The sequence below is a fragment of the Lytechinus pictus genome, chromosome 3 (assembly GCF_037042905.1).
Source record: "Lytechinus pictus isolate F3 Inbred chromosome 3, Lp3.0, whole genome shotgun sequence".
In the NCBI taxonomy this organism is placed as follows: Eukaryota; Metazoa; Echinodermata; class Echinoidea; order Temnopleuroida; family Toxopneustidae; genus Lytechinus; species Lytechinus pictus.
Window position 1 is genome coordinate 31,121,450 of NC_087247.1, and position 12,935 is coordinate 31,134,384.

The window sequence follows — 12,935 nt, forward strand, 5'->3', positions numbered from 1 at the left end:
TTGTGTTTTTATTTTGTGTTTGTACTTTTTGTTATCTAGGGGTTGGTATCCACATGCATGAGTTGCGACTGTTAGAAGAAGATGGGGGATCGAGGAGGTATTGGGAAAGTTGAAAGGATAGAAGAGCAGACCAGATACACTTAAATAGGTTTGATCAAAAATTGTTGATGGATAATAATTACATTATTGCGTCCGAACAAAAGTATGGGTAAGGATTGACCAAGGTACAATGGTTGAGAAAAATGTCATTGGTTGAAACTTCGCTGAGGTTTTAATGACTTTTACCACTCTTTTGGTCGGCCACAGTAATATTAACCATCTCGATGGGTTTCTCTTTTGTATAGTTATTTTTCAGAGATTACGTGATAATCATAAAAGGAAAAAAGAGCGACTTTTGCAAAGAGGGTGACCATATTAGTATAATGCCACATTCACATCGGTAGATCGACCGACAAAAGGACAAGTCCACCCCAAAAAATGTTGATTTGAATAAATAGAGAAAAATCAAACTAGCAAAACGGCTGACAATATAATCAAATTCGGATTTAAAATAAGAAAGTTATGACATTTCAAAGTTTTGCTTATTTTTCACAAAATAGTGATATGCACAACTCCAATGAGACAGTCGATGATGTCCCTCACTCACTATTTCTTCTGTTGTTGTTTTTTGCTTGAATTATAGATTTGACAATAAGGACCAACTTGACTGAATTAAACAATGCTCATTCCACATCTTCAGGGAGGAATTACTCGTTGTTTCACTTGACAATGAGGAGAAAAATAGAATATTCCCTATTATATATAATAAAATACAAAAGAAATAGTGAGTGGATGACGTCATCAGTCTCCTCATTTACATACCCACCAGGATGTGCATTCAACTGTTTTGTGAAATTAAGCAAAATTTTAAAATATCATAACTTTCTTATTTTACATCCGATTTTGATGAAAATTTCAGTGTTATGCTTGTTGGATATTTCTCTTTTTATTCAAATTAACTTGTCCCTAAAGCTTTGAACGAAAGAGGGTCCTAGAACGACCATTTCTCAAGTAATAGTATAAAAAGAAGCAATTAATGGAATTACTGATAACTGATATAGATTGTCTGTTATTTTCAAAAGAACAACACGATATCAGTTTAAAGACAAAAATAAGGAAAAGAACATAACATTTTATTAAACGGAACATGTTTCGAGGTTCACACCTCATCACACGGGCGTAAATCCCGGGGGATACATCCCCCACACTTTTCGGAGAGGGGGGGTGGCAGGTAAAATCACACCCCCCCCCCCCCGCTTTTCAAGATAATTTTTTTAATCATTAAATGGTTTATACTACTGTTAATGTGTGGATTCATCTTTAAATGCACTCAAAGTGCTTAAATTTGCCTTATTTTGCATTCTAAAAATGCAAAATTACTGGCGCGGTCGCTCCGCTCCCGCGTTTAACCTATTCTTACAAGAATTTGGCCGTGACAAATCCCTTTTCGTTTAGATTATTGCAAACGTTATATCCACTACATCATCATGATCATGGGAGTTTAGTTGTAATAAGTCCATTTATGAATATGTGATTCCAATGGCTTTCAATTATGATTATAACTTTTATCATAAACGAATTAAAACATCCTTTTAGGGGGTCATCTGGTATCTTTGTGGAAGTGGGGATTTTGTACGAAAAATATTTGGCCTACCGTATTCTTCAAAAGTATACGATGAGTTACTGAAGAAATTGATCAAATCAATGCCGTTAATGAAAGATTATTTATCTTTACCATTTTATCCATTTATAGGGGACTTTAAATCACACTATTTAACACAACAATGTAATAGATATTTCATGAATGATTTTTTTTCTCAAAATTTAGAATGTTGCATCATCTCCATATTTTATATTAAAGATTATTCGAAATCTTTCATTTTCGTATTCATCATTGTGATATTTCCACGTTTTTGAAAGTTTATATTGTGGCATATGATGGCTTATGATCAATTCATATAGCATTCTTATTTCTGATAATCTTTATCCTATTTTTGTTTTCATTCTCATCTCACCTTTGACCAATGAGCAAATGAGTTTTCATTGAACAAAACTCGACTATTTAAATCCGCAATTGCTCTTTTTATATATTTCTTGCTCATATCCTTCTAAAGTTTACGTTATTGATGATATACCCTTATCATCCTTTGTATTTAATAAATATTATTTTAAACGACTGATTACTTTTAAAGGCTCGCTAACTACGCTCACCGCCGCAATTTCTCCCATAATTACACTCCCGTGAAAGACGATATGATAATAATTCTGTTTTTGTTTCTTCCAAGTATGGAAAATTTGCTCGCTCACTTCGCTCACTCGCATTTGGATACTAACTGTAATCCAATAAATTACGTTACAACAAATCCATTACAATATAACCATCATTGTGATAGTCCTTCATTCAAGTAAAAGATGGTAGTATTATTCACGCAATTATATAGGCCTATACCCCTGTATAACTAGCCCGCGATGTGATAATTACACACTGAAAGAGGTTTTGGGGCAACATTCTTTCTTCCACCTACTGAAAGTTTGCTTGCTCGCTATGCTCATCCAATAATCACACCTCATGAAAGACGATTTTGGTCATGTCTTCCAAAACGCTCACTCGCATTCGGATATTAACTGTAGTTCAGTAGTTTATAGCACATTCATTCCAAAACGCTCACTCGCATTTGGATATTAACTGTAGTTCAGTCGTTTATAGCACAGCAAATTCATTAATAATAATAATATTAATAATAGCTGGATTTATAAAGCGCTTTTTGCCTGAGGATACAAAGTGCTGCTATTAATTACCCCGGCTTTAGCTCGAGCTACCATCACCGGCGCTCAGTGCATGCAAGGAATTGCTCCTGCCGGGTACCCATTCACCTCAAGCCCCCATCACACTTATTCCGAATCAAGCAGAATTGGCCTGAATGAAAGGACTATTGTTTGACCACCAATTGGTCATTTAAATCTACTTCCAACATCGTTCGAGAATACCCCTCGAATGTTTTGAACATGACCAAAACCTTCGGGACGGCCAAAAGAAATGACAAAAATATTTCGAATGCACTCAGAATGCAGTCAGAATATTTAGAATGCCCCTAGAATGTCCAAGAACGTAGCACGAATTATCAATCTGACTCCATTGCGGTTCATTTTGACTAGTGTATGATGATACACCTGGTCAATTTACTGAATTTCAACTCCAGTTTGATGAATTAATAAGTTCCTCCCAAAAATTTCTAGATTTTTTGAATATTTTTTCTTTCCAGCTTTTGCTCGATTCCTGCTGATTCCGAATAAGTGTGACGGGGGTATTACCTGGGTCTATTGCAGCACAGTGTGGATAAATTTCTTGCTGAAGGAAAACATGCCATGGCTAGGATCGAACCCACGACCCTCTGTTTCAAAGGCGAGAGTCAGAACCACTAGACCACGACGCACCCATTATTATAGCCATTCAAAAAATCCTTAGAGGCCGTTATTTAAAAGGATTATGTACACAGTTATATACCCCCGTATACATAGCCTTTGGTGTGGGGGCGTCCCCCAAATTTTTAATTTTCAGATCAATATATTGCTTTCACCCCACCCCCCCCCCCCCCCCCACTGCTCGGACCGGATTTACGCCAGTGCCTCATCATCCGCCTAAAATCACAGAACAGAGTAACTGGTATGCCTTTGGGATATCAAGGTAATTTCAAGAATGTAGTTACAAAATACAATGGTATATGGAACATGGTGAATTTAAAAACGAGTGAAAGCTAAAAATTGTGTCAGTGATAGTTCAGTGTGGGTGGGTTGATTAAAGAGAAAGCATCATTTGATAATTGTATACCTGTTGATTGAGTTGAGTCTTTCTCTTATTTTGAGCTGAAAATCTGTGCGGGCATTGTCGAGAATTTTTAGAATTGAGTATTGGAATCTAAAAGGCATTGGGGTGATGATTGTAAATGTTTCCAAACATGGGAGTTTTTGTCCTTCCGCAGGTGCTCAGATCATGTACTCATTTAGCGAATATGTTATGTTCTTTTCCTTATTGTATCTCATGAATTACGGGTGTATTATCGGAGTCAAATGATTTTTTTTCCGATCAAGAAATTATCTGAATGACTGGTCCCAGATCATGCTTCTTGCATATTACGTTGGAATAATCCAAAATCATATATCGAGAGCAGCAAATAACACAAAATATGGGCTTAACTTTCTTTCCTTCTTTTTTTCTCTGTCTCTCCTCATTTTCCACCTAGTCCTCATTCCGCTATAACTTCGTTGATTCTTTCCCCTCTCCTCTGTCTAATCATTCTATCCAACTTATTCTTCGTAAGCTTACGAAAGCCATATATATACTTACTCTCACATCATTCCATATTTCCCTACAATGACAGCGACATAATGATTAAGAAACGAGCCATTAAACTGTTTGATCAGTGGCGTAACAGGGGTCGATGTCCAGGGGGGCAAGAGCCAAAAATTTCCCGGTCATATCATGGTATGAACAGGATTTTTTATGATTGTGCCCCGAGCATTAGGGCGAAGCTCAATGCGTGATAAGTAGTAGTACCCCTCCCCCCAAAAAAAGAGGGGGCACAGCATGGCGCGCAGCAAAGAGTTGCTTAATATAAGTCCCGAGCGAGCGAAGCGAGCGAGAGAAAAAAGAGCTTTTCTTGAGAATAGCTTTGAGATTGATTTTGACATGGTATTCAGAAAATGACATCATATCTTACATCTTCCTTTCCTTTTCTTTCATATTTTCTTTTATGTTCTCGGTTGTAGAAATTTTGGTGGCCAGTGCTATGCGGATCCGGGGCAATGGCGGCCCCAGGTTTTTTAACCTCGGGGGAGGCAAAATAACATTTGGGGGCGGATCAACACACAAATATTTTGCCATTTTCTCAAAATCGAGCAAGAAGCGCGAGCTTTTTTTTAATGTAGACCCTACTGACTTGAAAAGGGACCTGTTAAGGACTAGATGTTTGCATTGGGTCATGAAGATGATATCTCACCAAGTAAATAATGCGAGCGCGAAACGCGAGCTTAAAATTTTTAACATCCTTTTTTATCATTTTTTATCTCGCTAAACCGAATAATAAAAACTGTAATCGCGAGAAGCATATTGACTTGAACAATGGATTTTTAAGCCCCATTTGAACAGATAATTTACTTATCTCAGTCAACAGCTACTGCGAGCGTGTATAGCGCGGGCGACATTTTGAATTTTATATAATGACCTGAAAGATTTATGTTAGTGACAAAATTATTGAGAGCTAACAGTGAATGGATGAGAAAATTTTCAAAATTTAAGGAACGAAAAAGTTATTTTGGAGCACTTTGCAGCTTTAGTAGGCCGCTTATGACAACATTTACTATATATTCTTTATAAAAAAAAATCACTGGGGGCAAATGCCCCCGTGCCTCCCCCTTCGTGCCGCCACTGCATGGTCTGGGGCGGAGCCCCCGGGACGTCGTGATATTTTTAAACATTGCAGGTGGCCACTGTTTTATCAAATCGCGGGTACATACAGACACACTTCAACGCACAACATAGCAAATGTGGAAAAATTTATAAAAGTCGCCAGCGAGCGAAGCGAGCCAGAAAAAATTGGCCTTTAAAAATGATTTTGAAATTGAATTCTACTCATGAGATAGTAGCCTGGAAATTTAGCCAAAGTAAACAGGCTTTTTACGGTAAATTTAGCCAGCGCAAAGCTTTACTTAGGTTGGGACATAATATCGGGGGATACGAGCGACTAGCCCTTGGCTACCCTACTAGACGCCATCCACCTTTCTTCCCGTTTTTATATTTTACAATCCTCGGCAACCCGGTCGTGTTATTAAGTTCTTCTCTTATTTTTCTCATCCCTTTTCTCTATATATTCTGATTTTCCAAATAAGCATTTGGTTCTTTCTTCATTTCCCGTTTCTTTCTGCCTCTTTCTCCCATTTTCCCGCCATTCTTGCCCGTGCCATTGAGTCATATCTTTTGATTTTATCTCCCTCTCTTGCTAATAATGCTAATGTATTTATTATTAGTATTTCAGGATATTTATACTTCCTCACGTGTTCTTCTTTCCTTCCCTTTCCCGCTTTCCTTCCATTTCCTCTATTTATGTTCTTCCTTTCTTTCCCTTTCTTTTCATTTTTTCCCTTTCCCTTTCCCTTTTCCCTTTCTTTCTTTCTTTCTTTCTTTCCATTCCCCTTTCTCTCTTTCTCCCCTTTCTCTTTTTTCCCGCTTTTTTTACTTTCCCGGTTAAATCAGCCAGGGGGCAGCCCCCCTGCCCCCCCCCCGCATCCAAATGGATAAAATACCTTCTCCACTTCTCGCACCTCGAAACGATTTCCATCTAGGTGATATCGCCCATGGATAATTGTTGGTGAACTTTTTTTTTCTTTTATCCTCTTAATCGAGGTATTTATTCACAATAACATGTACATATATATACAAACAATTAAAAAAAAAATCTATTCACTTCAATAATGCAATAATTTTTTGAATATCACATTTTTTCAAAATTCCGAACTTGCTTTTTTGTTTACATAAACTTTCTAAATAAATAATCATAGTAAGCTTGAATTCAATCCATAAAGAATTCGCATCATATCTTTTTCCTTTGAATATGCTTTTTATGTAATTTCGATAAATAACAAATTGGGCAATAACACAAAATAAATTACACATAACATTGCTGGAACTTTGCAGATCATAACCTATGATTAATGTTTTTTCATCTATAGAAATAGTAATCTTGAAAATATAAAATACCAACCTTTCTATAATTTTCCAAAAAAATCGAACATATTTACAATACAGTATAAAATTAAAAGTGGTATCAACTTCTCCGCAAATGTTACATGAGTTGTTTTCTACTACATGCCACTTAAATAAATTGTCTCTTGAGGGTAAAATCTTGTTCAAAAATTTAAAACTAAATTGTCTAATTCTATTATCCACAATTAAATGCAACTTAAAATAAAATACATGGTTCCAACTAAAGGAAACGGGTAATGAAAAAAGATTAGACCAAAAAGAAACAATGCCTGGTTCTTCCGATACCTCCGAACATAATAAAGAATATATCTTTCTTGTTGGTAAATAATCTAGAGTTATTTGTTCTCCTCTTTTTAATGAAATTAAGATTCGTTCACTTTTTTTTAATTCGAGTGGATAATTTTCCTTAAACAACTTATTCAACCAATAACCAGGAAAATACTTTTTTAATTTAGCATATTCTAAATCAAATAAAAGCTGAGAAGAATAGACAGATTTATTTAAAATATTTGGTGCTGACCACTGACGATTTCTTATAACATCTTTAACCCTAATTATACCTGCATGCTTCCATTTCTCAAATACCAACATACGTTTATTAAAAGTAATATTGCTGTTATTCCAAATGATTTCATTTTCAATGTTTTTTACTCCAAATATACCAATATATCTTAACTTAGACCAGCAACAAAAAAAAATCATGGTAAAAACTAGGTATATTTGCTTTTGTACAAAGAAAATTCATATCTTTTGTTGATATATTGTATTCAAAACATAAAGGAATTTCACCAATCTTTGATAACCAATAATTCAAAAGAAATTTCCAACTACGTTCGCCTTGCTCTAACAACTTGCTTATCCACGAAATCTTAAGCGATTCAATTTTCGATTCCAAGTGGACCATACCAAGACCACCTTCGTTTGTTTTATTTATACAAACATTTCTTTTAACCTTTTCTTTTGAAGAATTCCAAATAAAAGTATATAACATTTTATTTAGAGATTTTATTACTTTCTGGGGAACTCTAATCACTTTTGCAGGATACACAATTTGAGACACCAACAAAGTTTTGATGATAATAATTTTTCCGAAAAATGTTAGATTTCTTAGTTTCCATACTCTAATAATATTTTGAATCTTATCTAGTTTATTTTGCCAATTATAATCTTCAACATCTTTCTCATTTTTCCCAACATATATACCTAAATATTTTATCGGTTCTTCAGTACATTCTATTTGTCCGGGGACAATATCAATATTAAGCTTCAGCAGCTTGGTTTTTTGCAAATTAATCCTTGGCCCAGCATTTGAACCAAATAGTATCAATTCTTCCATCAAAATAGAAAGAGAATTTTTATTTTTCATAAATATAGTTGTATCATCTGCAAATTGGGATATTTTTACTTCTACTTGATCATCATTCAACTGCGAAATCGGTAAACTGAGACCTTCAATTCTATGATTCTGTTTAATTTTCGTCGCCAAAACTTCTGCAACAATAATAAAAAGTAGTGATGAGAGGGGGCACCCCTGCCTTACACCTCTTTTAATTTGAAAAGTTTCAGAGATCCAGCCATGATTTAGCACACGGCCTTTTGCGTTATTATACATCGATTGAATCCACCGAATGAATGAATTTCCAAAATTTAATCTCTTTAAAAGGTAAAATAGAAAATTATGACTTATGTTGTCATAGGCTTTTTCAAAATCCAGAAACATAATTATGCCCGGGGCTTTTATGCCCTGATAATAATCAATTATATCTTGCACCAGACGTATATTTTCGGCTGAAGGCCTTTCTCTAATAAAACCACTTTGATCGGGAGATACAATGCTCGTTATTACATTTTGTAGTCGTTTGGCAAGAACTTGTGCAAGAATTTTGTAATCCACGTTTAGGATTGATATTGGTCTCCAGTTATGAATGATGTTTTTATTTCCTTTTTTAAACAATAACGCCAACATGGCCATGTTTTGACTTGGAGACAATTGCTGCTTTCCATGTCCTTCATTTAAACTGTTCATTAACATATCTTTTAGCTTGCTCCAAAAGCATTTATAAAACTCGACTGTGAGGCCGTCGCTACCTGGTGATTTATTATTCTGCATTCTTAACAGAGCCTCAGCACATTCCTTTTCGGTTATATCACCTTCACAACTCGATGCTTCATTTTCATTTAGGATTTGTATATTTGTATGAAATAAATATTTTTCGTACTCCAAATCACTAATAGAATTAAGGTTTTTATATAAATCATCATAATATTTACGTAATCTCTGTAATATTTTCACCTTATCAGTGATGGTTTTACCGTTGTGTTCTAGGCAATCAACTTCTTTCTTTTTCCGTTTCTTTTTTCAAGGCCAAGAAAGTACTTTGTTGATTTTTCACCTTCCTCCATCCACTTCTCTCTCGATCCCCTCTCAAGTTCCATTGTCACTCCACGACGCATACTGATCGCTATCCTCTTGTGGCCAAGCGAAGATCAACGCTCTGGATAGCTGGTGATATCCAGGGGTGGTGGAACCGTGGGGGAAAAAAAATCCCTTTTTTTTCAAAATTGAAAATACCGTTTTTTCAAAACGAAATGTGCCCTTTTTAAAAAAGTAATACCCTTTTTGAAGTATTACATAATACATTTCAGGTTAGAAAATCACAATTATTTAGGGGATCGGGCTTCGCACTCGCATGAATTATCGTTTAGTAAGGTACTCATTCTGTTCCTGGTCACAAAAATGCTTAGAATGTCATTTTCAAATTAGAATATCACAAATTTTCAGCTCGCGCTTCGCGCTGTCATTATTCGATTGGTGTAATATGTATCCTATTCATGAGTCACTAAGTGCAGTCTTTAGCAGGTTCCTTTTCCTGTCATTATATTAAAAATTTCAGCTCGCGCTTAGCGCTCGCGTTAATTCTTTAGTGAGATACACATCTTTTTCATGACTACAAAAACTGCTCGGAATGTACTTTTTATGTCTTATCACATGAAATGCCCAAAAGTTTGAGCTTGCGCTCGCAACATCTCGCAAGCATATGCCCTTTTAATAGTAATTAGCGCCATAATTGCCAAAAAAGCGAGTCTTATAACTTTGAAGATTTGAACATTTTTTCAAAACAACTCGCTCGCTACGCTCCCTGGCGGAAAAATAAAGCCTCAATAATTATATATCTTATCAATCAGAAATCACTTCAAAAAGACTTTGCTCAACTTAATTACTTCAAAATACACTGACTTCTTCACGCAATGATAATCTCATGGTAAAAATATCCGCTTGCACTAAATTGCCCATTTTGACATATAAGTGCCCTTTTGGGACTTTGCCCCCCCCCCCCAACAAAAATATGTTCCACCGCCCCTGGTGATATTGACATCCTTGAAGACTGGTCTTGGGTCTGTGGGACTGGGAACAAGTCCTGGAATGTATGGAACTACTTGGCTTGATAAGATATATTAGGGGTCCAATCATACAATGATCAAGCTTATGTAATGTAAAACTATGTTTAAAAAAAAAAAAAAAAAAAAGGAAAGGAAACCAAAGATATAAGATCCTCTATTTCCATTGATATGAAGCATATACAAAGAGGACTGGGAGCATATAGTTGATAAAAGGTTATAGGTTTTATTTAAAACCTTTAGTATGTAAACGGCCCGTGAAATACAGGACACGGTATTCTTTACGATGCCCCCTTCAGCTTCCCAAAGCTAGAATTGAACATAAAAGAAAATCTTTCGCATATGTCGGACCCAAATTATTTAATGCACTTCCTTCAAATTTACAAGTTTGTACCTCCTTGTTAGTTTTTAAAAAATTATGCAAAGCCTTTCATACGAATTGATAAAGAGCGAAATGATATTCCATTGATTTACAATGCTATGTATGTTTAAATTGTCACTTCCCACTCTATATTTTGGTGTTAATTGTTTCTGATGTTAGATATTTTGTATTTTGTATTTTTGATGTTGTTTGTTGTTGTTGTTCATAGTTATCTTGACATGTATTTTAAACTGCAGGGCGCCTTTGTAAAGCAGTTTTAAGAACTGAACAGGCCTACCCTGCAGTATAAAATAAATAAAACAAAATAAATAAATAAATAAATAGGTTATTTGCCTATAGTTGCCTACAGTAATTATCGAAGCTTAGTGAATTGAAACAAATAAGGAAAAAAAACACCCAGTTCCCCCCCCCCAAAAAAAAAAAAGAGAGAGAGAGCGAGAGAGAAATCCATCAAGGGTAAGAATAAAAAGGCTATTTAGGCCTAATTGGGGGGGGGGGCGGAACAAACACAGGCAAGTAAATTATAATTGTTGAATAACGCAATAAACTGTTTAATTTTCATTCTATTCTGAGACGAAATATGCAATCTTGCTGAAGGGATAGATAATCAATTCACTTTTGTAGGCCTGATTTTATCAGTTTCAGGTCCATATTAGTTTGTCACTGATCACTGTACGATTTTTTTCTTCGTCTTTACTTATGTATTAATTAATAAACATTAATATTCATCATAAATATTGGTAGGAGTACGAAAAACATTCCATCAGGGTGAGTTGTAATCCGGATTTTGTAACCCCCCCCCCCCCCACACACACACTCGGGGCCTTGGGAACGATTTTGGTGCTGGTTGACAAGCAAAAAAAAAATTACTACAAAATTAAGGTCATTCTGGTCTCATTTCTACTATTTATTACAACTCCCAGATTTGATGCCTATGAAGAATAACACACGCAGCACCCCCAGATAAATCTTCGGGGTGCTTATTAGCACCCACAGCACCCGCTTCCCCCGTTGCGCTTCCCATGACCATGCATGACCACCCCCCCCCCCCCCCCCCGTCAGTCGGCAAGCCCTGAAAAAGTGGCTTCTTTTTCCAAGTAATATTCATGACTAGAGTGGTTTTGCATTGTTAATGAGCTTGATGCGGACCAAAACACCTCTTTTTATTCGGCCATTGCTGCTCTAAATATTAACAAAAATTCATGTTTTTGGTATCTTTATAAAGAATAAAAATAATTCTTTTAGGTCATGTGTTTGGATTTTTAAGAAGATGTTGTAATATAGGGGAAACTTTTGATCTAAAACATGAAACAAAATAATTATTTTCATGTAACAAAAGTTTTTATTTTTACCCTTAATTTCTGTTTGAGCACAAATGATTTTTAGATTATGATAAAGCTGAAGATCTAAGCTTTAATATGATATAATTTTTATTAGAAGAGGCATGTTAGATGGGTCAGCAGCCAGCTATTCATAGGCCAAGTACATTTAGCAGCTCAAAAAACAAGAATACTGCTCTCTGATTGGTCATAGAGACCACACACCCACGCAAATTCCAATGTTCCCCACACTGGGCTTAGGTCACACTCACCATGTGGTAATCTCTTCAAATTACCCGCGCCTGTTGTTTTGAAAACATTATTCAGCCAATGAGAACTCTAGATTTTATGCTACTCAGAAATCTCGTCTTGCATCTTGATGGAAAAGGCTGGCTGCTGACCCATCTAAAAGGTGTCGCATATCATGATTAACATTGTATGAAAGTAGAGAGTTTGAGCTTTCTGATGATATAAATAATGTTTGTGCCCAAAACACAAAATTTTGCACAATTTGCAAGAGAAAACAGAAGAATAAAACTCTGTTTGAGGCCTCTTTTCAGGCCTGAAATTCACCTATTTATCAAAATATTTTATTCAAAAGAAATAACCAATATAAAAGAGAAACGTTTACTCTTTCCTATGGTATAGTACAAAAATAATCAATTTTACTCAAGGAGAAAATGGTTAAATTCTTTGAGAAAAAAGTCTCACAATTCACGAGATTTTGTCGGGATATGAATTCAGGTACGAGAGGACTTGGATAAATCTTGCTCATTTGCTCATTAACATAGGGGCTTGCAGACTGACTGCCCCCCCCCCCCACTTTTAAAGAGGACAGAGGAGATGGAGGGGTTCAGCAAATCGTCGGATCTAATCAATATCCAGTACCTCTGACGTGACGTCATCACCGCGGTCGAGTCGTCTGCGATCGAGTTCGCTCTTCAAATTGCAAGTTCTTACCTTTGTTTCGAATGAGTTAAAGACTTCACATTTAGAGAGAGGTAAATTCATTTGTTTGCTTTTTAATCAAATCCCC

At 35.7% G+C, this 12,935-nt stretch overlaps 1 protein-coding gene across 1 annotated transcript in view; it reads left to right on the top strand.

The window, feature by feature from the left end:
• The first annotated feature begins 12,617 nt into the window (after nt 1-12,617).
• Nucleotides 12,618-12,935, top strand: part of LOC129257455 (endothelin-converting enzyme 1-like) — a 28,881-nt gene continuing 28,563 nt past the window's right edge. Inside the window, exon 1 of the mRNA XM_064096811.1 lies at nt 12,618-12,900. The gene's annotated coding sequence lies outside the window, so the exon portion shown is untranslated. The remainder of the gene's footprint in view (nt 12,901-12,935) is intronic.